This window comes from Erpetoichthys calabaricus, chromosome 6, assembly GCF_900747795.2.
Source record: "Erpetoichthys calabaricus chromosome 6, fErpCal1.3, whole genome shotgun sequence".
NCBI lineage: Eukaryota > Metazoa > Chordata > Cladistia > Polypteriformes > Polypteridae > Erpetoichthys > Erpetoichthys calabaricus.
In genome coordinates this window covers 57,675,583-57,701,675 of record NC_041399.2, presented here as the reverse complement: position 1 = coordinate 57,701,675, position 26,093 = coordinate 57,675,583, and positions in this window count along the sequence as shown.

Below are 26,093 nucleotides of genomic sequence, written 5' to 3'. Positions count from 1 at the left end.
TAAATGCTATTGTAAAATATGTTACAGTACAATTTAAGTAATACATTATTTTAGTACAGTAATTTGTAAACTTGGCTAAAATGTTACATTGTGCCAAAATGTTTCATGAAGTAGAAACAGAAAAGCTTAGTTTTTCAGTAACTATTAGTCTGATCAATGAAATAAGGTAGCATTTAACTTTCTTTCAAGATTTGTGTATCTGCAGTGAGACTAATTTGCTGTCAGACACTGGGGTCTTTTGCAAGCCAGGCAGGCTCCAGAAATTAATTTATCCAAATAACCAATTCCTCATAGGCCAGCCGTGCAGGGACACTAAAATGGTCTAAGTAGGCAAAGCTCTCTTTTGAAGTCTGGAATGTTTTGACTGACTTAAAACAGGCGGCTGGAATGAAAGGATAATTTTCACTGACCCATGGGATTTTTTGCTATTTTCAGATATTAGGTAAAAAACAAAGAGAAATTGCTTGTGCTAATTTAGAATGACGTAGTAATCAGGAAAACAACCAGACTGAGTATAAAGCATCAAGACAGATGTTTAATTTTTTTAAGAAATTATTCTTCGCAGTTTAACTTAGTATTGTGTGAAAAGGTTCCTAAGGTTGAACTAAAAAATGTGATTCCCATGCTAACAGCTTTGCTACTGTATAATATATATTATCAGACTGCTTTCGATTTTCTTCTATTTTAATTGTTTATTTTTTATCTTGTGAGGTGAAATGAAATTACTTAGCAATCCTTTTTTGGTTGAAATATGTTTCAAAATGTGCTATATCCATCCTGATCCTTTGAGTATCACATATTTGACATAACTAGTAAAATTAAACACACACATCCTACTTAATGTAAAAACCTCTTCCTAAAAGTCTTCAACTTTTTCACAATTGTTAATTACATATTTCCTCAATAATTACACGGTTGTTCAACAACTCTTGATTCAGTTCTGGGAAAAGGTGCTTTCTGTGAGAATGTTGTATGTTTTGATATATATTCAGTAACTTTTACTCTTGTCTGCTCTCACAATTTCCATTCTAAACTAACTTAATCTACAGTAAGTGTGTTTGCAGGTAAGATATTGTTATATTCAGGATCCTCATAAATATATATATATACTGTATGTATATATATATATATATATATATATATATATATATATATATATATATATATATATATCTTAGAAACTAATTCAGTATCAGGGAAAAGAGCATGTTAAATTTAAACTGTAAAACATTTACTTTTAAATTCTAACTAAAAATCAAATACCTACATTATATGGGAAAAGGTTATTCATTTACATTAATGAAAACCAAACAAAAGTGGAAAACTGAGCATTGCGTTCTTTGAATGCAATGGTCTTCAAGTTAAATTTAATACTCACTGTCAGTGCAGAATGATTTATTGAACGTCTAAAGATGTGTCCTGAAGGCATGTGTGGCATCCCATGCTACCAGTACACATTACATTCCAGAAGAACGCCTCATTATTTTTCTCCTTTGGTTATTCACAATGTTTGAACAATGTTCCAAGCTCTTTTTGCTCACAGGTCCTTGTATTATATACTTCTTTATAAAATTGTTGAAATATTACTGTAGAGATACATTGTTAGTGAAAAGAAATATAAAAAAAAATTAAAACAAGCTCTATTATTCTGATGTATGATCATATTAAATGGTTCAAGAAATTCAATATTAATGTTTGTATTGAATGGTCCCATATAAAAGGACGATTAGTGACAATATTGTACATATCTACAAATGGCATGAGAATGTGGACCTACTGTAAAATCACTCCTACTAAACAGACAATCTGCAATGTGGAACTCTATCATGATCCATAACATTAGACTCTATAAAAAGGACAGACCACAGATTTAGACATCTGGTGCCAAAACAGTTGTGCCATCTAACCACAGACCTAAGTTCATATAGGTGAGTAAAATATACAGCAGCAGATCTACAGAAGATTCAGTTTTTCTTCCATTTTACAAAGGTTGTACATGTATCTCTATGTAATTATTGAACACTACATTTTACATTCAGTATATTGTTTTGGGGGGCATGTTGTAAAGAAATGAAGAAGATACCATTTTACGTACTGATAATTAAACATAGATGTTATCATCATAAACAACAATAAGCTAGCAATAAACATATACAAAAATGAATACTGCATTACCTGCTACATCTCACACATCATTTACAAAGGACTCCTCTCCTCAACGTTTCTCACTGATTAAATTTCTCCAGTACAAAGTGTAAAATAAGTTGCCATGTTTGATGTTTACTTACATCTTCTGTTAATTCATTTATGTCTGTATTTGACAAACTACAATAGCCCAAGAAAGCACAAGATCACATCCAAAATATTTTTCCAGGAAAAGGTATTTAAATTTCAGTCTACCATTATCTTACATTCAAAGTGATCTGTATAATTCTAAAACATAAAATTTTAATAAATGTCACAAAAGTAGAAGTTATGACCGTGTTTTTTTATTAAAGCAGCATATTACAAAATAGCATTTTATTTTTACATTTATTAGATTAGTTATTTCATATAGGCTTTTATTGTACACAAATATGTAACAAAAGACAAAAGCTAATGTTAAGCACTAAAGTGTTGTTCAATGACTTTTAAGCTTGTTTCTTGATTTTCCCTAAGCCCTGTTGGCTCCATGTAACGATAATTGTTCTGTTTCCTTAGGGGGTCAATTATCCACTTAAAACATACTTAATTTAATTGTGGGTATTTTGAATATCAAAACTAATCATGCTCAAGGGTTTTGCTACATTAAACAAAGGTTTTACACTTTGCTTCAAAATTACATATGGTGTTCATCAGTGAATTAGCTGATAACTTAATAACTTTCATGTATGATTTAGAAGTTTTTATTGCCTTTCAGTTTCACCTAATTGCAATTATAATTAATATTTGACATACAAAGGTAATTTGTTATGCTAAATCATATACTACTTTTATTTATGAAGTGCATTACTTATATTGTATAAACATAAATAAATGGTATACACTATGTTATGCAACTCCAGGAGTTTTGTTATTTTTTTCTTTTAGCTTAATACATTTTTCTTTAGTTTTCTTCATGATTTTAAACTGTGCTGATTTTTGTTTCACTTTTTTTTATTTGTGGTGCTATTTAGTCTGAAGGCTAGTGTTTGTATTTTATCATTTTGTTTTATCGTAGTACCCTCTTATTGGTTAGTGGGTGCTGCCTTTTTTATGGTTTGGTTGCTGAGACACTGTTGTCCATTGCTGGAGTCGTGTTTCCCAGAAGTCACTATGTGTGATGTCACTAACACAATGCTCTTTAAGTCTGGGTCCAAATTTGTAGATACATTTAAAAAACTTTTGCAAGTGTTACCTTTAATAGAACTTCAGGTCATTCTGACTTCTTTTCTTGGTTCCTGTATTAGGTTTAGTTGAAGAATCTTCGATCTTTCTAGTTTTGACTACTGCTTTGTTGTTAGTTATGACATTCATCACCTCAACATTTTTTTTTCTTTGTCCCTGTGCCCTGCCAGTTCTGTCATCATCTGGCAAAACACTCTGCATATTAAAAGTATTTGCCTACTGTCTCGAGTTGTTGCATTTTTTCATATTTATTTAATGAATTTGGCTTGGTCTATTTGTGAAATGAAATACTAAGCAAAGATTGAACGTTTGGTTGGTGTGTAAGGTAACAAAACATACAGTCTTTACATATGAAAAACTTATTGTCCTCCTTGTGAACTCAACCCAGTTAAGTAATAATCACTGGGCTGTTTTGTTTATTCACACATAGTCTGTTTTATCTAATATTTAGATTTGGTTTAGGATCTGATGCCACATAAAAATGTATGTTTTAATGCAGAAAATATTGTTTTTCACAGTAAAACACATACATGGTGAAAATACAAATGTCCACAACTGTCCACTACACATGTTATGTCACAATCATATTTATATAGTACAACCTAACAGTGTGACAGACAGTTATATTGTGCAGTTTTGGATGCTTCTGTATTTGTAACTGAGCAACTCCAGTAGCACTCTTATGTTCACCTGTGTAGGGTCTTATTGTTAAAGTTAGGTTGAGCCCTACCTCAAATAGCAAAGTAGGGCAAATGTAGTGTTAAAAAACTCTAATAAAAGATGTGAATTGTTTGAGAAAACAGTTGACCAGAGCAAAGTTAAACCATTAAGCAAAGTTAAAAAGATAGTGGTCAGTGATGAAAGAAATATAATAAGACCCAAAACACCGTCCAGTTTAAGAAAGGAAAAACAGTTAAAAAATAGAAAGGACACAGAGACTAGTTACACCGTAAAGTATAGGTGCGCTCAAGTTGATGTCATTTCTCTCATAAGAGATGACTGACATGCTTCAAGGAATGAGTGTAGTATGAAGTCATAATTATAGGACGTGGGCCTGGAAAATCATGAGTATGTCCTCTGGAAAGCACATTTTTCTATAACTGTGCACTTAAATCAAAATTTTCACCAAATTGTATTACAAAATGTATCTTTATTTTTATATTTCACAAACTTTAATCTGTAATAGAATAAAGTACAACCCACATTTTACAAATCTTTGGTTTTTGCAAAGCTAAAATAATACACTTAATTGCTCGTTTTGTAATCAAGTGAGCTACATTTTATTATTAATAGATTTAATGTTTGTATTAATGAACTTTATATTCAGTATAATTTTAATGTCTGTAAACCATCATTTTTAAAAGTAACATGGTAAAAGTGGAAGCCTTGCTCATTCAAAACTAGTACTTCATTTACTCAAAGAAATTAATATACTCAAAATCTGTATTATGTAGAGTGATTGGTAGACATGACATTAAAAGAAAAGGGTAAATAATATTTAACTCATGTCGAAAAACTAGTAACTCTATCCTGGGTGCAACTCCCAGCCAAGACACTGTGTGGACACATATTCTCCCTGTCTCTGTCTAGGTGTCTCGGTTGACTGGCAAGTGTGATTTGGCTGTGGATGATTGAGTGGCTGTCTGAGAGTGAAAGGTAATGGATGGTAATGCCTGAATAGGATGTCACCCCCCCTACAAAAATGTAATGGAATAACATATCTCAAAGGGAACAACAGAAGACGTTTTCAGGGGACAATCTTATTCTTATTTATTGCAGATCTAGAGCAAAATATTACTATCTTTGTGGCAATTCGGAATTCAGGCCTGTAATCTATTTCTGCCCATTTGTGCTTGGACTACAGTATATCAGGGGTCTCCAACTCCAGTCCTGGAGAGCTACTGTGGCTGCAGGTTTTCATTCTAACTCTTTTCTTAATTAGTGACCAGTTTTTGCTGCTAATGAACTATTTCCCTTTATTTTAATTGACTTTTCTTTAGACTCTGACCGCTGAATTAATTATTTTTTTCCTTAAACGGCACATAAACAAAAATATGATGTGAAGTGAGCCAACAGATGAGCAACTAAGTTGGCGCCTCAAACTCCAACTAACTTCACTGCATCCATCCATCCATCCATTTTCCAACACGCTGAAGCCGAATACAGGGTCACGGGGGTCTGCTGGAGCCAATCCCAGCCGACACAGGGCACAAGGCAGGAACCAATCCCGGTCAGGGTGCCAACCCACCACAGGACACACAGAAACACACCCACACACCAAGCACACACTAGGGCCAATTTAGAATCGCCAATCCACCTAACCTGCATGTCTTTGGACTGTGGGAGGAAACCGGAGCGCCCGGAGGAAACCCACGCAGACACGGGGAGAACATGCAAACTCCACACAGGGAGGACCCGGGAAGTGAACCCAGGTCCCCAGATCTACCCACTGCGCCACCGTGCCGCCAACATCACTGCATTCATATTCTTAATCTGAAGCCAATTCTTGTTGCTAATTAAACCCGTTATTTAATTCCATGGCGCTCATTCTGGCATGGCAGACATTTCTAAAACTGTTGATTTTCTTTTTTAAGCGCGCAATCAAAATGTTTTGCAGACCTGAGCAGATCAACATTACTGAGGGCTTCACCTTTCTTTAATTTCAGTTATTGCGTGAAGGACGAAGGTTGTTGTTTATGTGCTGGTACATTTTGTGTCTTAATATTGTTTGATTGCTAATTAAGGAAAAAAGAAATAATTAAGGGGCCTGACTCTTGAGTTGTGCATCAACTAAAATTAAGGTAAAGAGTTAATTAGCAGAAAAATCTGCTCACTAGTTAAGGAAACGGCTAGAATGAAAAAAGCAGCCACAGTAACTCTCCAGGACTAGAGTTGGATATCCTTGGACTATACCTTTCATTTCTCCAATATGAAAGGTCAGTGTATGCCAATCACAATGTACAATATAATCTAGCCTAAACTCTGATCATATATGAGATATCATATATTGTTCAATAAATAACTTTTGTTAATCTCATCACTTATGCATTAATTACATTTGTTGGCATTATCATTAAGATTGTCGGTACTAGTGGAAACGCTCCAGTTGTAATTTTGTTTTATTTGGTTTAACGTTGCTGCATGACACCTTGAGAGACCTGGGTTCAAGCCCTGCCCGACTGTTTGAAATATCTGTGTGATTTTGCAAGCTCTTTCTCTGTTTATGTGACATTTCTCCAGGTCCTCTAGTTAAAACAACCACAATAGATTAGATAAAACTTTATTAATCCCATTAGGAAATTCAAATGCATACAGCAGCAGAAACACAGAAAACAAGAATACAGACTCACATGACAGATAGCACAGCCAATGAATCAATTGATCAATAAATAAGTAAAAATTACAGTGGCCCTGAATTTAAATGCACAAAAACAAATTAAATCATGCAAAAACATGCAGAAAACACAAACACAAATTGGAAACACAAAAACTAATCAGAAAATGCAAAAAAAAAATCAGAATATGCAAAAACAGACTGAATACGCAAAGGCAAATCATAAAACAAAAAACTAATTAAAAATGAAAAAACAAATTGAATATGTAAAAAACAATTGACAAAATGCAAAAACAAAGTGAATATACAGAAACAAATGAGAAATTACAAAGTCAAATAAGAAAATGAAAAAACAAATTGAAAATGCAACAACAAATCAGAAAATACAAAAACAAATTGAATATGCAAAAACAAATCAGAAAACGCAAAAGCAAACTAAATGCACACAAACAAATCAGAAACAACAAAGGCAAATGGAGCAGCATACAAACAAAACAACGACTGTGCAAGAAAATTTGGAAGCTTAAAAAAACGAAAAGAGAAGCACACAACACAAATCAAGGCAGAAAAAACAGTGACAACTAAATGTGCTTCACAATTCATTCCCAGCTTTTCAACGAGTGGTGTGGTGTAAGCGTGAACTCTAAAAAGTAAAAGAAATCTCTTACCTTTTTAAGGTATTTTTAATATACTTTGGCAAAAAAGATAACATTTGTTTAACTTTAAGCACTCTCTGCTAGAGCAATGGCGAAACCGACTGGGGTTTCACCAGTAAATGGTTCTGTATCCAGTAGAAATCTGACTTATCTACTGCAAGCATAGCAGAACACATTTGAAACCTTGTTATCATATATAATAGTGAGGTCTAAAATCAGCCAACTGACAAATCACGTTAAAAATAATCAATTGTTGCATGTATCACAGAAGATTGCTTTTGTTCTGCTATGTGTGTCCCACAATACTGTGGTATGAATAGTTGCTTGTCATCAAGTTCTCAGCATTACATTATGGTTTTCTAACAGTCAGTACAAGACTGACAAATATACAGTAGATGTGTAAAACTTTAAATGGACCTCCAATAGTTATGCCAAAGTTTTATGTCAAATCATTAAAAAGTACCTAGATAGACAGGAGACATGTGGTGTCATTGGTTCCAGCACATCACACATTAAAACCTCGTAACTGATTTGTGACGTACTGCCATCTTTGCTTCTTTTTGTCTTTTCTTTTTAACTTCTGCCTTTGCTGGCATTTGCAGCAGCATTTAAAAGAGTGACCACACTAAAATATGAAGATAGATATGAGACTTTGGGATTTTACAAAAAACTGTCATACACTAAACTGAATATCTGGCACTGGATCTAAGACTGAAAATTATCAAAAGTGCTGTTGCAACAAATTGCTATGGGAGATTCCACAAAGTGAAATAGTTTTCTATTTCATCCACAAATATTACACCATAATGACAATACTATAGCATCACGGGGCTGAATAAAAACAGCACCGTCTGTAGCTGGTACAAGGGAGTTAGTCACAGCACTTTCGACCACGCCTTTGCCTCCAGTGAACGTTATATATGGACACTGGCCTTGGTTCGGCTCACAGGGAAAAGTGTGGCATATGGGTTGATCCTGGGTAAGTGAAGTGAGACGGAGATGGGTGGCTTGTATAAACTGAAGAAGCTAGCGGTAATTTTTAGGGCCACATCCCAGGTGTCTGGCTTAAAGCAGCTGATTTAATTTCTCTTTTTCTCACAGTACCAAGTCATTACAATACATTTTAGGTCCATACTAATAGTACAATGGTGTTGATGTTAAAAGTTAATAATACTACGAATACAACTTATCATACAAACACTACATTGCACACGCTAAATGTGAATTTCCCCTTGGGATTAATAAAGTATCTATCTATCTATCTATCTATCTATCTATCTATCTATCTATCTATCTATCTATCTATCTATCTATCTATCTATCTATCTATCTATCTATCTATCTATCTATCTAAATAATATATCAGTAGAATGTATACTAGTTAAACAGTCCCAATATGAAACGTTTTTCAACACCGAATGTGTTTTCCAATCAGTTAGATAGATAGATAGATAGATAGATAGATAGATAGATAGATAGATAGATAGATAGATAGATAGATAGATAGATAGATAGATAGATAGATAGATAGATAGATAGATAGATAGATACTTTATTAATCCCAATGGGAAATTCACATTCTCCAGCAGCGGCATACTGATGCAATAAACAATATTAAATTAAAGATCGATAATAATGCAGGTAAAAAAACAGTTATAGCTTCACTACCAATTAAAATACTGAAATATGTTTGTAATACTTTAAATACTGCTCTGTCAGAGAATGCTTTAAGTTAAGCAAACATTATATTTTGCCAAAATATATAAAAATAACTAAAAAAGAAAAGAGACCTCTTTTACCTTTCTTGCTTCCACCACCTTACTCATTGAAAAGATAGATCACTGTTTTTTCGATTTGGGTTATGTGCTGCTGTTTTTATTTTCATGCGTCCCAATCTGTTTGTGCAGTCATCATTTTGTTTGTATGCTGCTCCATTTGCATTTGTTGTTTCTGATTTGTTTTTGCACATTCAATTTGGTTTTGTGTTTTCTGATTTGTTTTTGCATTTTCTCATTTATTTTTATGTTTTCTATTTGTTTTTGTGTATTCTTATTTTCTTTTGTGTGTTTAATTTGCTTTTACATTTTCAGATTTGCTTTTGAATATTCAATTTGTTTTTGCATTTTTTGATTTGTGTTTTCAATTTGTTTTTGTGCTGTCTGATTTATTTTTGTATAATTTAATTTCTTTTGTGGGCATTACACTTTAGGGCCACTGTAAAAAATAAAATTAATGAGTACATTGGGTGGAAGCATTGAATTGCCTGATAGCAGTAGGGCAGATAAGACCCCCAGTGGACAGAAAAGACCTCCAGAAGAGCTTCTTAGCACATCATGGTGGAATGAGCCTGCAGCTAAAAAGTGCTCCAAAAGAGTGCCTCCTAAAGGAGATGTAGGGGACTTTTCATGATGGCATCCAATTTTCCCATCATCCTCTTTTTCCATAACAACTTTCAGACAGTCCAGGGATTTCCCTGTATAAAAGAAAAATAGGACAAGGTCAAAGATTTGAAAAAAAAATGTGTAAAATGCAAAGAAATGAGTTGTCTGGACTGTTGTCTTAGCTGGACTACCCAAGATGACAGCTCCTGCAAATTTCAGGCATTCTAGGAGGAAGTGATGTCAGATGGTACGGTGTCAATCATTTTTTCTGCCAAAGTGGAAGAAGAGTGGTCCTTAATACACAGCACCACCTCCTGTCTCGGCAGAGAACTACCATCACCTAAGCCCCTCCAGATCCAGTACCCCCACCCCATTAGCCCAGTTCCATCAGATTAGGCGACCAGAGCCATGAGGTCATGGACATAAGAAAAAGCATTGGCACAGAGAGTACTTCAATGATGTAGGATGTATGACCATGTGGTAACAGTAACACTGGGAATGCAATGCCTTGTGCGGTGCCATACATAACACTGCATCCCAGGAGTTGCTACATCAGCTGGTTAGTTGCCCCTTTGATCACGAGGACCTCTCTTTCCACTGCCACAAACCTAGATTCCTGATTTAGTAGTTTCTGGCAGAGGTATATTATGAGGTGTTCAACACCATTGATGCTTTGGCTAAACAGTTCACCCAGTCCTGTGTCTGTAGCATGGTAAGATAAAAGGTAAAAAGAAATCAGATGATATCAAGATAGGTGCTGATGTGAGGGCCTTTTTCAAGTCACAGAATATGGTTTCTGCTTTCATATTCCACACTACTAAATTTGGGGCCTGTTTCTTTGTTAAATCTGTTACAGGCTCTGTCCTCCCAGAAAAAACGGAAACAAACCAATGAACCCCACTACTCCTGGAAAAGCTTGAGCCTGCCTGTTGGTTTTTTAGATGGGGCCATTTAAGAAATGCTTCAACTTTAGAACATTGTGGGCATACAATACCTCTGCCCACTAAGTTACCTAAATATTTAGCTTCAGTTTAGGAACATTTTTTTGATTTATCTTTAGCCTGGCTTTGCTTAGTGCCAGGAGTACGACACGTGCATGCTGTACATGATCATTCCAGTGTCCTGGAATAGATAACTACGTCATCTAAGTAGTGTAACACACTATCCACCCAATGCTGGAAGGTCGCTGCTGCCCCGTGCAAACCGAATCGGAGGAACTTGTACTGCCACTCTCCAGTCAGGGTACTGAATGTGGTCTTTTCCTTTGTGGATTCCATTAAAGGAATTGCCAATACACTTTTGTCATGTCAAATGTTGTCAAATATTGAGCCTTCCAGAGTCTCTCGAGGAGTTTGTCCACACAAGGCATTAGGTAGGCATCACATCGGGAAACCTGATTCAACCGGCAGAAGTCATTGCAAAAAGTGGCAACTTCCATCTGGTTTTGGGACCAGAAAAATGGGGCTGGACCAGGGACTAAAACTTTCCTCAATCACACCAAGAACCAGCATATGTCTGATCACAAGTTGCATTTCTTCTCGTTTAGCTTCCATGAGGTGATAACGGTGTTCTCTAACAACAACCCTGGGCTCCATAACAATGTTGTGTGCAATCATTGTGGTTCTACAAGGTCGGTCATCCACAACTTTCAGGACAGACAAGATGGCTGTTTCCAGCTCTTTTCACTGTTTGGGCATCAGTTTTTTTCTAAAATTAAGGTAATTTTGAGTGAAGAAGGAGTGAGGTTGAGCCGAGTGGGAATCAGGGTCTCTTACCTTGTAGGGTTTCAACAAATTAATGTGATATACCTGCTCGACTGGTCATCTATTTGGTTGCTTCGCCAAATAGTCAACCAATCCCTTCCTCTCTTTAATTTCATATGGGCCTTGCCAATGGGCCAATAATTTGGAATGGGAAGTGGGAACAAGGGCCATGACACAGTCTCCGGACAGGAAGTCACTGAGCATCGTTCCACAGTCATAACACCAAGCCTGAGGTGATTGCGCATGTTAAAAGTTTTCTTTTAAGATGGGCCTAACCTTTGCGAATGTATCACTTAACTGAGTAATAAAAACATCAAGAAGTATACAAAAGATACAAGACTAGGCAAAGATCAGATAAGATGTGCTCTGACCAGCCATATTACATCATGGAGGCATTGAATTCAAGGGACAATATAGGGATAAATATAGGGAAGTACTTACTTTTTACATTTGACAAATCTGCATTTTGTTTTAAATTTAGATTATGAGAATGAACGCACCTAAAGGGGACAATACCAGTTTTTGAGGTCAAGTGTGTACTTACTTGCAGACCATTAAAAACTAAAAACAGTTTGATATTTTTGTTGAACAAATGTTTGAAAAGTCAAAATTTCCTTATGTTTTTATTCAAGTATATTATCTTTATCTGTAAGCACTATATGCATGAATATCTAAAGTTTGCTTGTTCAAATATGTTGAAAAAGTCAACATTTTACAGTGGGTGTATAAGATTGTATAAGTTAATATACTTCATTCTATATTATTGTACGATACAATTTGTTGTGTTGTGTTGTAAAATCTTTAATGATACTGCAGGAAATCACTCAATAAAAGTGTAATTTACATACAAGTACTGTATGGACCATTTATACCGATTTATTAAATTATAATAATTAAGTTTGGTATTCAGTTGATATTCTTTTGTTTATAATACCAAATATTAATTATTTTGCAGATTTAAGCATAGCCTTTTTTAAAATTAGTTTTGTTTATAAGTTTGCTCTGTGGGTGAAATTAAAGAGTTGATTATTTTTTTCCAATAATGTTATTTTTGAATTCATGTTATAATGTTCTCCATTACACATCTTTTGTGTGTATTACTGTAAACAGATTTAACTGAAGACTTAATGAAATTAAATTGTGTTGATAAGTTACATCAAACCTGTTTAACTAAACAGTGCCAGCTCTGTAAATGTAAAAATTATCTGTATCACGTAAAATCCATCACCTTCATTTTGCTTTAGCAGAGAAAGAAAAAAAATCCCCTGAGCACTGCTCTGCAAACCTTCAGCTGAATATTACTTCAGTGTTCATCGTCGAAAAGTGCTTTACAATAAAGCTATTAGGTTAATGTGCAGTGAAGCTAATTGAGTTTGTGAACATGACTGGCTTTCTACTGATTCTTACAGTGCATGGATGTGTGGAGATGGACAGAATGGAGCAGTTTGCTTTTGAAACAAATCATCAGATCAGAGAATTCTTTAGGTACTAAACTCTCATACAAATATGATTCCATTTGAAAAATTATTTTTTCTGTCTGTGGTTGTTTTGTTAATAATAGTTTCTACATTATCTTAACCATACATTTAAAAAAAAACCTCATGTTATATTTCATTGCTGTAGTATTTGTGAACCAAACATCTGATCCATTGGTTAGGAAACAGCAATATTCAAATAAATCCACAGAAACAGCTAACTTATAGAAAGGTTCCTTTTGTAATTAATAATTCACCCCAGTCTTTCCATGATGTGCAAAAATCGCTAGTGACAGCTTTTGATAACCTATGACTCAGCCTCTCATTAGGCATCAGTCAGCCAGCACTTCTCCTGCCTCACAGTGGCAAACAGCTCTTTCAAGTGCTTACAGTCACTTTTGACTAAAGACCTGCCTCAAATCCTAAGCAGCTACATTTGCAGGAAGACAAATTGCACAGTAAATAGACAATCCAATCAGTTATCTGTTAAAGCAAACACAATGTAGGGCTTTCAAAAAACCTTCTGGGCTACTACTAAGTAGCCAATACGCAGCAAGATATATAAAGTATGGCTCTGCTGTTATTTCCTAAAGGAGGCCACAACACCTGTGTAATAGATCACTAGACTATCAAAAATCATTACTATTTTTATTTTATAAATTTAAAAGAAATACAATGCATTTGATTTCAGTAGGCTCTGCAGAAGCACAAGCAGAATTATTCAAGGTTGTCATGAGTTTATTTTATTTTAGTAAGCATCTGTTTAAATTTGACCATAGATAACACTATGAATATAAGATATAGATATTTCTTAACATGATTACAACTTAAGTAGCACTAATTGATAACCTCTGGGCAGAATAAAGAACTGATAGATACTCATGTTCTAAAACTAACAATTATCTTCATGCTCATAGTTAAGTAAATTAGAAGGCCATCTGAGTTATACGCAAATAAATGAATGCTGTCTTTTGTAATTTCTGTGATTGTGTCTGCAACAAAAACTCCGTTAAATGTTTTGCTGGTGCCTCATACCAACAAGCAAATTAATATTTGAGCTATTTGTCCTGGTTCAAAGCAGATCAACATTGATGGAAGAGAAGTATTTACAGCTGAGCCTGTAAGCAAACAATTCCAGAGGGTTAGGCAACAGTGCTTCATAGATGTCAAATACTGCCATTATTGGAAATAAGTACTTCCAGTACTCTTCTCATTTTGTGAAATTCATTATGATATCTTTTCTGCTAAAGAAATATTTTATATTAATTTCTCAAATTGCTCATAATTTTTACTAGTATACTGTATTTTGGTGCTTATGATGATATAATGACCTTCATTAAACCAGAAGCTACTAAAGTGAGAAGGGGCTTTAACAGGTACTGATATCCACTCATCAAATAGAAAAAATACACTAGCATTTAGGCAGAGGAAGTAAAACTAATAACTTCACACTGTGTTTTGTATTTTATTTATCACTTAATCTAGACACTGGGGAGTCTGAAAGGTATGTAGGTTTGATTCAGAAATATTAATTTGAAAAGTTGAACTATTGATAGTTCTTCTTATTTCTCTTTTCTTAATAAATGATTATTCTGATTTTACTCTGGAGGCCGGGACATCTAGGCAAAACTAGGATTTTACATGTTGGAAATCCATTTTGCAGTCTATGCTAGTCTTTTTTTCCCTTACCTTGATATAAACAGCATTAGAAAATAGATGAATGGATTATATAGTTAAGTTTATTCAGGCAGTCCACAAATTGCAGAGTAGAAATGCAAAAAATTATATCAGAATATGAATTTTGATTTAAGTTAGGTTGGCTTCTATACTTGTGCTTGTCACTGATGTGAGGTATGATGTGCTCCTGAAGTGAATAAGATTTACCTTACTGCTAGCAATGAATTTAATGAATTGGCCAAGGAAACTAAGAGTTGCTGCCAAAATAATAGAGAGCATAAAGAACACTTGTTTTACGTAATATCTATTTAAAGTTTTTAAATGGCATGCATAAGTATGAATGATTACAATGGTTCAAGCAAGAAGTCAAGAAGAATATATATATATATATATATATCTTTGCCTGGACAGGAGGCCATGGACTTGGTGAACAGGAGTACCTGGAGCAGTTCATTCTCCAACATGACAGGTGGCTGTGATCCTCCAGGCTGAAACCGATTAGGACCTCCACAGGGAAGCATGGGATTTGAAGTTCAGAAACGCAGCAGTCATGGTCTTTGGGTACTGTGAGAGGGTGCTGCTGGGGGAGGAATGCCCTGCTTTCCACATGACCTAGAACTGCTCTGAATGACCTGGGTATAATACCAGAAGCAGTTTCCAGGTTGGAATTTAAAAAGAGCCTGCAGCCTCAAGTAACTGAGTTAGAGTCAGGAGGCAGCAGGCAACACTCTACTGGAGGTGGAAAGAGAGAATTTATTTTTGTGTATTGTGTATTTGTGATTGTATAAAGAAGGTGCTGGAGGTAAATAAAGAACGTAAACCTGTAATTGTGGTTACAATATGTATCAAGCTTGGGTCACAGAGTTGCACGAGAGATAGTGGGATAAGACCAGGTTCCCAAGGAAAAAATAATTTTATTGCCAAGAAGGCAGAAACAGTCTCAAGGCTTTATTCAAAATAAGGGCTTTTCTTCAGCACACAAGCATACAGGTTAAAGCCTCATTCTTCAGATTAAAAGAACACAAACCCTTCTTCTTTGAGCAGGTTCACTGGCTTTGAAGCAGTGGCTGAGGCAGTGTGGGGCAGAGTGAGCAAACAAGACAGGTCAACACTCGGATTTAAATGTTCTGAACATGGCGCGACAAGCATGTTATGTGGTAAGCCTGCAAACCTGCAGCTGATTCCACAGAGAGCGAGTTAAGAGTGTGCTTGTTTCCCATTGAAATACTGTCTAAGAGGGAGTTATTCGAAGCACAGTTATACATATATATTGTGACGGATGGCCGGAGCCTATGCCTGGCCGGGACGCCCCTGCACCGTATATGCCAGGGGGACAAGGGTGGGAAACCCAGTATCTCCCCCTGGATGCTAGATGGCAGCCTCCCTGGGTTGCAGCAGTACCACAGACTCCCCCAGGGCTTCATGGGGGTTGGAGTTCTGTGCAGCTCTGTAGGGTTCCGCAGGCACCGGCAGGGAGTGCTGCAACAGGAGCTGCTGGCCCCTTTTGGGCACTGGTTTCACCTTACCCGGAAGTGCAGCCGGATGTCGGCAATCAACCACCTGGAGCACTTCCTGGTACCCAATAAAAGGGAGCCAGCGACCACCACTCAGCAGCCAGAGTCAGGAGGTGGAGGACAAAGCTTGCTGAGGAGGAGTGGTGGTGAGAGAAGAAGGTGCTTGGTGTACTGTACTGTGCTTGGGACTGTGTTGTGGCTGGAGGGATTACGGGGAAAACGTGCCCTCTAGCTGAAGAAAAATAGTTTATTTGTTTTACCAATGCATCCTGTGTGAATCTGTGTCGGGTCAGGTGCAATATAGCGCCTTTATTTTACAATATATATGTATTATATATATATATATTTGCTATTAGGGTATTCTTTAGTAACTAGAACTTCTACCTCTCAACATCTGGAAGCACACTGATGACAAAAACACAGCCTCAAAAAGACAATTATCTCTTTGCTAAAAAACATAAAAGTGTGCAGCCTTCATTTAGTTCAATTCCGTTTCTTTCTGTATATTGCTCTTACCGGAGTACAGCTGCAGAGTGCTGTGACAAGTAAGATGCAGGTATACATTTTACAAATGATCTAAATACAGAATTATTACACATAAAGACACATATTTGTTTATACAGACAAGAAAGCAAAGTAGTTTGAAACAGTTTAACATAAATGGAATCCAATAATATCTGTCTTTTAATTAACTGTTGAAGTATGGAATATTGTCAACTACTGAAATTTCTGAGAGATTGGTACCTAGATATAGTAAACATTTATGGATTCCCTGTAGTTTGGAATGCCTCCAATTTCCATATTATCACAACCTGTCCACAGAGACTGCCATATCTACTGCACTTTACACCATCCTGGCACAACTGGATAATAAAAACTGCTACACAAGAGCACTGTTTATAGACTATAGCTCAGCATTTAACACTGATATGCAAACAAAGCTAAACACCAATCCCCTAGACTCAAGACTTAATGCCACCCTCTGCAAGTCGATTTTGGACTTTCTAACTGGCAGACTCCAACATACCTTCCCTTATGCTAATCCCCATTGAGTAGTGTGCTGAGGCCACTACTGTACACTTTGTCCACCTATGACTGCATGATCAAAGACTGCTAAAACTGCATCATTATATTTACTGATGAGACCACCATCAGAGACTTGATCACTATTACGATAGCCTATTGAGAAGAAATGTACCTGCAACCAGAAAAAAAAAACTCTTCTTTAATATCCAAGGAGCTATAGTCATAGACTTCAGGAAGATGACCACACTCCCACCTGTGTCAGAGGATCAACAGCTTAATTATCTTGGAGTTATTTTCATTGTTGTTATCTGATGTTGGCAAAAATCATTTCAGCTATAGTAGAGTAGACTCACCAATACCTTTTCTTTCTTAGACATTGGATTTAAGCCTGAATATCACCGTCTATCCTCACCAGCTTACTGATGTGTAGGCTTCACTGGTTGCATTATATCCTGGTACAGTGCTGGTATTATTCAACAACAAATGCATTCAGTCTCAGTAAATATTCACTTAGTTTTATGGCTCTCCCAATCTGCTGTTATCTCACTTTAATTATCAATACACCTAACTATCCATTCATCAATTCATTATCTAATCTGCTTAAAAAATTTCAGTATGTCTATCTTAATAGCACTGGCTAGAAGGGATGGACCAATTTGGATGGGACACCTGTCCACCTCAGGACAAGCAACCAATACATATTGTGTGTAGTCTTAGTATTAGCGCTGGTTTTTTGTAAAATGGCCATTATGTTTGTGGTACTGGACACCAGAATAGAATGCTTCATATTTAAACATAATGTGCATTTAAAATAATGGGGCTGCAGTAGATACACTACCATTGTGATGCACAATATTAGTATTATAAAGTGGTTTCATTTAAAAAAAATTCTCATATTTCTTCTTATGCTGATTTAGATTTTCGTAACAGTTTTTGATATTTACTACACTTAAAATACAATTAGGTTTTTTCCAATGTCATTTTATTTCTAGTGGTTGCCGCCGTCTTGTTGAGCGGTTGCCACCACTTTGCTAAGGAATATCGCCAGAAGTGTAACACTTTATTTAAAATGCAGGTAATTTAAAGATGATCTTTAAAACTGGAACTGATTTTTTAATAATGTCAACCTCGCTGGGGCAGGAGCCCACAGTTTGAAAACTATTAGCACTGGAAAATAACGTGCTATACCTTGAAAAATGAATTACATGTTTTAACTTGACAGCCCTTATTTATATATAGTATATATTAGCCGTGCCCCACGGCTCCACCTGCGTATTAGTGAAAGAGGACAGCTCCCCACTCCTGACATCACGCTTCCCCCTCCCCTCGACCTGCAGCCTCTGTCTCGGATTAGTGCGAATATATCACTCCTACAAGCGAACTATGATTCTTGGCGTGATGAGAGAAGTCGCAAAATCAACCAGAATGTTCAAGCAAATTATAAAAAAAAGCCCAATCTAAATCCGTGATGTAGTTCTCTCGTTTACTAGCTAAGCAGAGGTAAGGTTAAGGTACATGCCCTGAGGCTGGAGTGTGAGGGAGAAGGGCCCCTCCCCTCGGCCTGCTGCGTGTCTCTCGGATTCATGCAAATAAATCGATACCGCAAGCGAACTATGATACATTGAGCGATGAGAGAAGTCACAAAATCAACTGGAATGTTCAAGCAAATTATACAGATTAACCCGATCTAAATCTGTTAAATAATTCTCTCATGAAAAGAAGACAGACATATAAACAGAAAGATGTTGGATTTTATATATATTACAGATTTTAGGTATTGACATTATAATTGGTGGAAAAAGAGCTGCACTTCTATATGTGGGGTGGCACAGTGGCGCCATGGTAAGGAGACCTGGGTTCGCTTCCTGGGTCCTCCCTGCATGGAGTTTGCATGATCTCCACGTGTCTGTGGGGGTTTCCTCCCACAGCCCAAAGACATGTAGGTTAGGTGTATTGGCGATTGTAAATTGTCCCCAGTGTGTGCTTGGTGAGTGTGTGTGTGCCCTGCGGTGGGTTGGTGCCCTACCTGGGATTTGTTCCTCCCTTGCATCTTGTGTTGGCTGGGATTGGCTCCAGCAGACCCCCGTGACCCTGTGTTCGGATATAGCGGGTTGGAGAATGACTGACTGACTGACTTCTGTATGTGACTGTTTTGGGTTTTCTTTTCTACTCGCATAAATAGATAAACTTTAGTAGTCTTTTAATCCATATTTATTGGGAACAGAAATTTGATCTTCAAAGGAATATGAAAACAAAAGGAGTTTCTATACTTGTTAACAATCTGTTGATCGAACTCTGCTTGACACCACTCTACAAGCACTACCAAATAAAACATATTTTAATACCCTCCATCTTTTTTGGTGTGTAGTACAGTTTGTAACTTGGTGAATCAGAGTTTTCGTAAAATTTGTTGTGTTGGATTCTGGTAGAAGAAAGAAAAATATTGCATCTGTCAGATCAGTTCAAAAGAGCATCTATACTATAAATGTGAGACAACTGAATTATTGACACAAAAACAAACTTAATAGCAGTTTCCTTATCTGATAAATTAGACCTTGAGTTTTTATAGGTTACGAGGTTACTGATGCACCTTTGTTGGACAAGCAGTGCCTATGTGTCTCTTGCACAGGCCTTTAATTAGCATTTAAGAAAAGCAGGAAATGCCACCTTAAGGAAAACTCAAGCTTAGATATATAAGAACCAAGAGTTGTTTTCAAAGGAGGTTATAAATATTTGAAATAAACTCTTATTACCAAGTAACATGACCACAGAGAAGGATCATTATCTGCAAGAAGGAAATTGTCAAAGGGAATAATGTAAACCAAAGCCAGGATGAAAATAAGACAATTACTTATAAAGAAAACGTCTATTAAAATATTAAAGGAGAGGAAGTGAAAACGTTGTTTATTCATAAAGAGACCATTTAAGCAAGTGTGCATATTTTTCAAATATTCATCAATTACTTCATTTTTTTACCTTGTCTTTTTATATACAGGATGACATTTAGCTGGAATCATCAAAGCAAAGCACAAACTAAAGGTACCGTCTCTGGATGGAATACCAGTTCAGCGTAAGATAGACACATAGTAACACGGTTAGTTTTGTACTGTCATTAAACGATCTAAATGTACATGCGACCAATGAGAGGTATTCAGCTAACCAGAATCTGAATTCTGCCTCCCTAAGGAAAGCAGAGCCAATTATTGGGAGTAAACTGCAATATGATCATAATGTAAAATCAAGTAAATTCACAGATCTTTATGCCTACTTTTCAAATATCCCTCTTAATTTCATTGTCTTTCACCATGCTGTATAGTTGCCCGTTGTTTAGTTTGCAGGGTTTGGACAGTATTTGCAAAGTCTTTGGCCAGCATCTAGACAGATTTCATTTATTCTTGGATGGCAGCTGTGAACTGGACCTGTCCTTCTCCGGACAGTAGAACAAGCTTTGAGGCACCTCAGTCTAATCATCTTTATTCTTAGGGTTATTTTTTCCTGTCCTTGCCAAGACTCTTCCCCAGTGACATGCCTTAGTGTCACTAGAATTTCCAGTTTAAAAATAAGGCTCATTTTAATAGCTGCTTAGGATTTGGTTTTCATGTCTGTATTATTCTACAATTTTATTCTTCTATTTTTAATTCTGTATTTTTTATATTTTTAATGTTTGTTATCCATACATAAAAATATTAACTTTTATAACACTGACCAAAAAAAACTACACTGCTGCAGAATATACCTTCTAATATATGGAATTCCATTTTAAATTTCTCACCATAAAAATGTTTTATGTGTGCTTCTGATTGAGTGGTTTATCTTTTCTGGTCTAACTTAAAAATCAAAGACATCTTGTAAGGAAAAATTTGAATGCTTGCAACCATGTTAAAGAACCACAATGTCCATGATACTGCAAGCTCCTTTAAAAGGCTTGACACCCCTGGGAACCTGTCAACGTGCCTGCTAAGATGATTATTCATAAATAAGTGGAAAAGAACCAACAGTTCATTCGTTTTCTTTCTGGAAACCTCCTGTTACTACTTAAAGCTAATGAACAGGTGGCCTAAGTGACATTAAATTGGCTCAGCGCTAGATACTGAGACATCAGAATTTATTACTTTACCAGACATTTTCTTAGTTTGTCAATACGTGAGTTTCCCTTTCATGTAACAGTTTTCTGATCATGTTTTTAGAAGAAATTTAAAAAGAAAAAAATAATGAAAACCTTTGTTATATTTAAGTTAACCAAGATCCTTATATGTGATGCAATAACACCAGCTTGAATTAAAAATATATATTAAACCTGAAAATACTTACACTTACACTGTTAAACTGGCACATATGCTTTGAAATGAAATGCCATAGAGAATGCAGAAAATATATTTAGTCCTCTCAGACAGTAAAAGGCACCATTAGGTCTCGCTCTGAAAGAGCTCGGTTATTTTAGTCACAGTATGTTCTTTCAATTAAGAAGCTACTAAACATCTCTAAGAACAGCAATATTTACTGTCTCTAAATTACTCTGCATTGTACAGTGGTGTGTCATTGTTTCAGTAATCATTTTTCCAATGCTAATTACAGCAAAAAAATATATTAATAAATCACTAAAGGAGAAAATTAAAAATCATGTTATGCATTAATGGCTTTTCAGTTTTGAAGCCGCTAAAGCTACAGTCAAAATGCTTGAAAATCCATTCAACCATTTTTAATCTATTTAATTAAATAAATGGTTGTTAAAAGGTTAGATACTATTTAAGTTTGAAATTCTGGAAAATAAAAAACATTTTATTGCAACTGGAGAAATGCAAAGTGAAAGACAAACAAATTATATAATTACTTATGTATTTCTAGTCAGATTTAAAGGTAAGAAAATTTCCTCTTGCAGTAACGCACATTATTGTGTAAAGAGTTGCACAAAAGCACACAGCTATGGAAGGGCAGCACAGTGGCATAGCAGAAGTGCTTCTGTCTCGCAGTAAGGAGACAAGGGTTCATGTCCCAGGTCCTCCACAAATGGAGTTTGCATGTTCTCCCCATGTCTGCATGGGTTTCTGTTGGGTGCTTCAGTTTCCTACCACTGTCCAAAAACAGACAGGTTAGGCAAATTGGTTGACTTATGTGGTGTGTGGATGTGTTTGCTCTGTGATTGACTGGCACCCTGTCCAGGGTTTGTTCCTGCCTTGTGCCCTATGCTAGCTGGGATAAACTCCAGCACTCGTTGGATTAAGCGGATTGGAAAATGACATGATACATGTTTATATGATTACAAGTAATCTGCTTTTGCAGCCTGTCATTGGTTGGCAAATTTTCTAATTTAGCTTAAATGAACCATATTTACTGTATATATACTGGACCACCAGGGGTGCATACAGCCGCCCTAACCTGACACAGACAGGCAGACACAAGTTAGACACACAACACATGATGTATTTACAATCGGGGAGCTTTTCTTTCTCCCCACGGCACAGTCCCAAAACACCACAACAGAGAATCCTTGTACGAATTTCCCCTTGGGATTAATAAAGTATCTATCTATCTATCTATCTATCTATCTATCTATCTATCTATCTATCTATCTATCTATCTATCTATCTATCTATCTATCTATCTATCTATCTATCTATCTATCTATCTATCTATCTATCTATCTATCTATCTATCTATCTATCTATCTATCTATCTATCTATCTATCCTCTTCCTTCTCTCTGTTCGTCCTTCCGCCTCCACTCCCTCTTAGGCAAGCTTCATCTCCCTCCTCCCAACTCTGGTTTCCCGAATGGAGTGAGGCGTCTCCTTTTATTGATGTCCTGAGAGTGATCCAGGTGTCTCATCAGTATTACCAGGAATCATTCCTAGGTGTGGTGGAAGTCCTCCATAGGGCTCTGTAGCTCCCCCTGGCAGCCCCCACGAAACCCAACAGTGCTGCACCACACTCCAGCTCCCAGCGTGCCCTGCAGGAATTCGTAGTGCAACAGCCTCCCAGGAGGGCTGCCCTCTAGCATCCTGGGGAGGTATTGCCTCACCGATGCTCTCTCCCCCGGTACTTCCATTCTGTTGGCATCCCAGCCAGATAACGCCCGTGGCCACCCGTCACAACTGTGATAAAATGTGTAAAGTACAGTATATATACTTGTTGAATACAGTGTCATACATCTGTGTGTAAGGGACATCTCTTCGGAGCTTGTGCAACAAATCCATGGGTTAACCATGTCACTAAGGTCCTCTTCTCTCTTGCCCTCAGATACTAGGATTGTCGACTCAAGGACCGCTGACAAACACTTCCACCTCTAACTGGAAGTCCTACCTGTTCCACTCAGGACCTATAAAAGGAAGAGCTATCCAGAAAGTCCTTAATATGAATAAGACCCAAAGCTGAACCCCCTTTTCAACCACGACTTTCTTTTTGATCTTTTTTTTTTTTTCATTCATTTTGACACAACAAACCTGGTGTTAAATGGGGTTCCACCACCTGGTGCCCTATATTTTCATGTCTGTTGTTTCTTATGTCTTTACAACAGGAAGTATATAAACACATAAAAATGCAAAAGGAAAATAACATTTCTACCTTTAGGTTTGCCTAAACAACTATGTGAAACATCTCAGGCCTTTGTATAAGGCACAGCTATATTGGGTGTAGCTTCAGGTGAGCCACCACCCTCTTGGGTTCAAAATATAAAATGCAAGGACACTAACAGGATAAGTAACAAACTAAATTACCATAGTTAACATTAATAGAATAATTCAGAAAATCATAAAACACTAACTGAAATGCAAAATTTAAAATAACAGAACTTAACAAAACCTTTAGCATAAAAAAAATATCATAATATTTTCAATAACAAAAAACTGCAAAATAGAACAGGTAAAATAAACAAAACACAGAATAAGAATGAAGTCCTGATTAAACCGAGACATCCTGTTATGCCAAAGAAATTTAGGAATAAATCAAGGAAAATCCCTCCATGGGTGTATTAGATTCTCCGGAAGTTCCTTTGGTACTAGATTTTATTTACAAAGAGGAAAGATGGTTTAGTTATACTGTGCATTGACTATCATGAATTAAAATAATCATTCTGTGGAATACTGGATAATATGATAATAAAACCACTTGACTTGAAAATAATGTGAAAGTGGACAATAAGTTAATGTAGTTTATTCAGTTAAGTTGTTATGTGATGTTGGTATCTGGAACATGTCAGGACTTTAGAAATACCACTTTCTAATTGTCGTAAGGCCATTTCTATAGATGATTTCTTTTATTTTAGCCTGCTTTACCCTCAAAATGGCATGCTTCTCCCATCTGTGCTGTTAAATAAATAGAAATGCAGTGATTATGAGTGGCATGAGGGCATTAAGGAAGCTTCATTTAGCCCAACTATGTTCTGAAAGAAAGGAAAAAAAACAAACATCTCTGTTTGTAAATTTGGAATTTACTGTAAAAAAATAAACAGAACAAGAAAAAGGCCCCCAAGTAGACATTTCAATTCAGTGTTCTGTTCCTGTTGAAACGAGCATCAGCACCACTATGATAAGTGACTTGTAAGCTTCTGCTCTCCAGTCAGAAGTGTGTACGTGTGGGATAGAAAAGTGTCTGTTCTACATGAAGTTGGTCAGATGTACAAGATGATGTGACTTTTGTTTGCACACTGTATATGCATGTGTGTTGCAATTAGTCAATTTAAAATATTCATATAATAAGGCTACATCCACACTACTATGTTTTCATTCTACTACGTTCTTAAATGAAAATGAGATCTGCCTATACTTGCATTTTCACATCATTTATGAAAACATCTCCTTCCACAATAAAACAAACAAATTCGTTCATAACATAGATGTTCGCTTGCACTGGGCTTGCGCACATAGACAGAAAAATCCTTGGAGGGATGGTAATGATGCCAGCAGAAGACTTACTGTGATCTTAAAACTATCCCAACTGGTATATTATTTGCCTTTGCAAATGTATGCAGCTTTCAAACTGTACTAAATGCAATTTAGATGCATACAGGTAAGCAACAAACAAGTGCTATGGAAAGCAGGATTCAATCAGGGAAAGGCTACAGTATGTAATAAGAACAAACAAATCAGAGTATGATTAGAGTCTGCGGTTTTTCAAACTATCTCTTTTTCAGGGTTAAAAATGCCAGGGTAGTGTGGATGAAAGATGAAAACAGAGACTAATGTCTGTGTTTTCAAATGAAAAAGGAGTATGGATATAGCCTAAGTGATAACATTCAGTATAGGTAATTGTATATTTCATTACACTAGAGTAAGATTCCAGTGATCAATAAATAATGGAGCATTAACAGTACTAAAGACTAGGCGGATTGCTGTAATGGATGTTTCAGGACAACATTGTTGTCACTGGTTTTAAAGGTAACATTTGAACAAAAAGAATCCAGTATGGCCATTTACAGAGCAGTGTAAAGAAGTGAAATGTTAAATCTGTGATTGGTTTAGAATCCAGGTTAGAACAGTTAAAAGGAAATGTTTTAGATACGGGTTATTTTCGATTATTTTTGAGCATTCAAATCACAAAAAAAAAAAACATTTGAAAAAGGATAGTACACAGATAAACCACAAAGGTCAACCTTTTTCAGATTTCTTGGAATTTTAGGAGAATAAGAGTGTTAGACTGTAAATAAAACATCTGAGTCAAAGAATTGGCAGAGGATACAGAGAGTAAGAAGTGATTCTAGAGTGAGCCAGAAGGTCAGAGGCATTAGATGGAGAGAGAGATACTCTTGATAAGATAACTGTAAACAGGAGAGAATAAAAGGCAAATTTATCAGATTGAACAATTTCAAAAATAAAGGGGCATTTAGCTTACTTGGATAAAATAAGGGAAACAAGAAAGATGAAGTGTGGAAGATAACTGATAGACTGATTTGAAAAGACAAGACCTT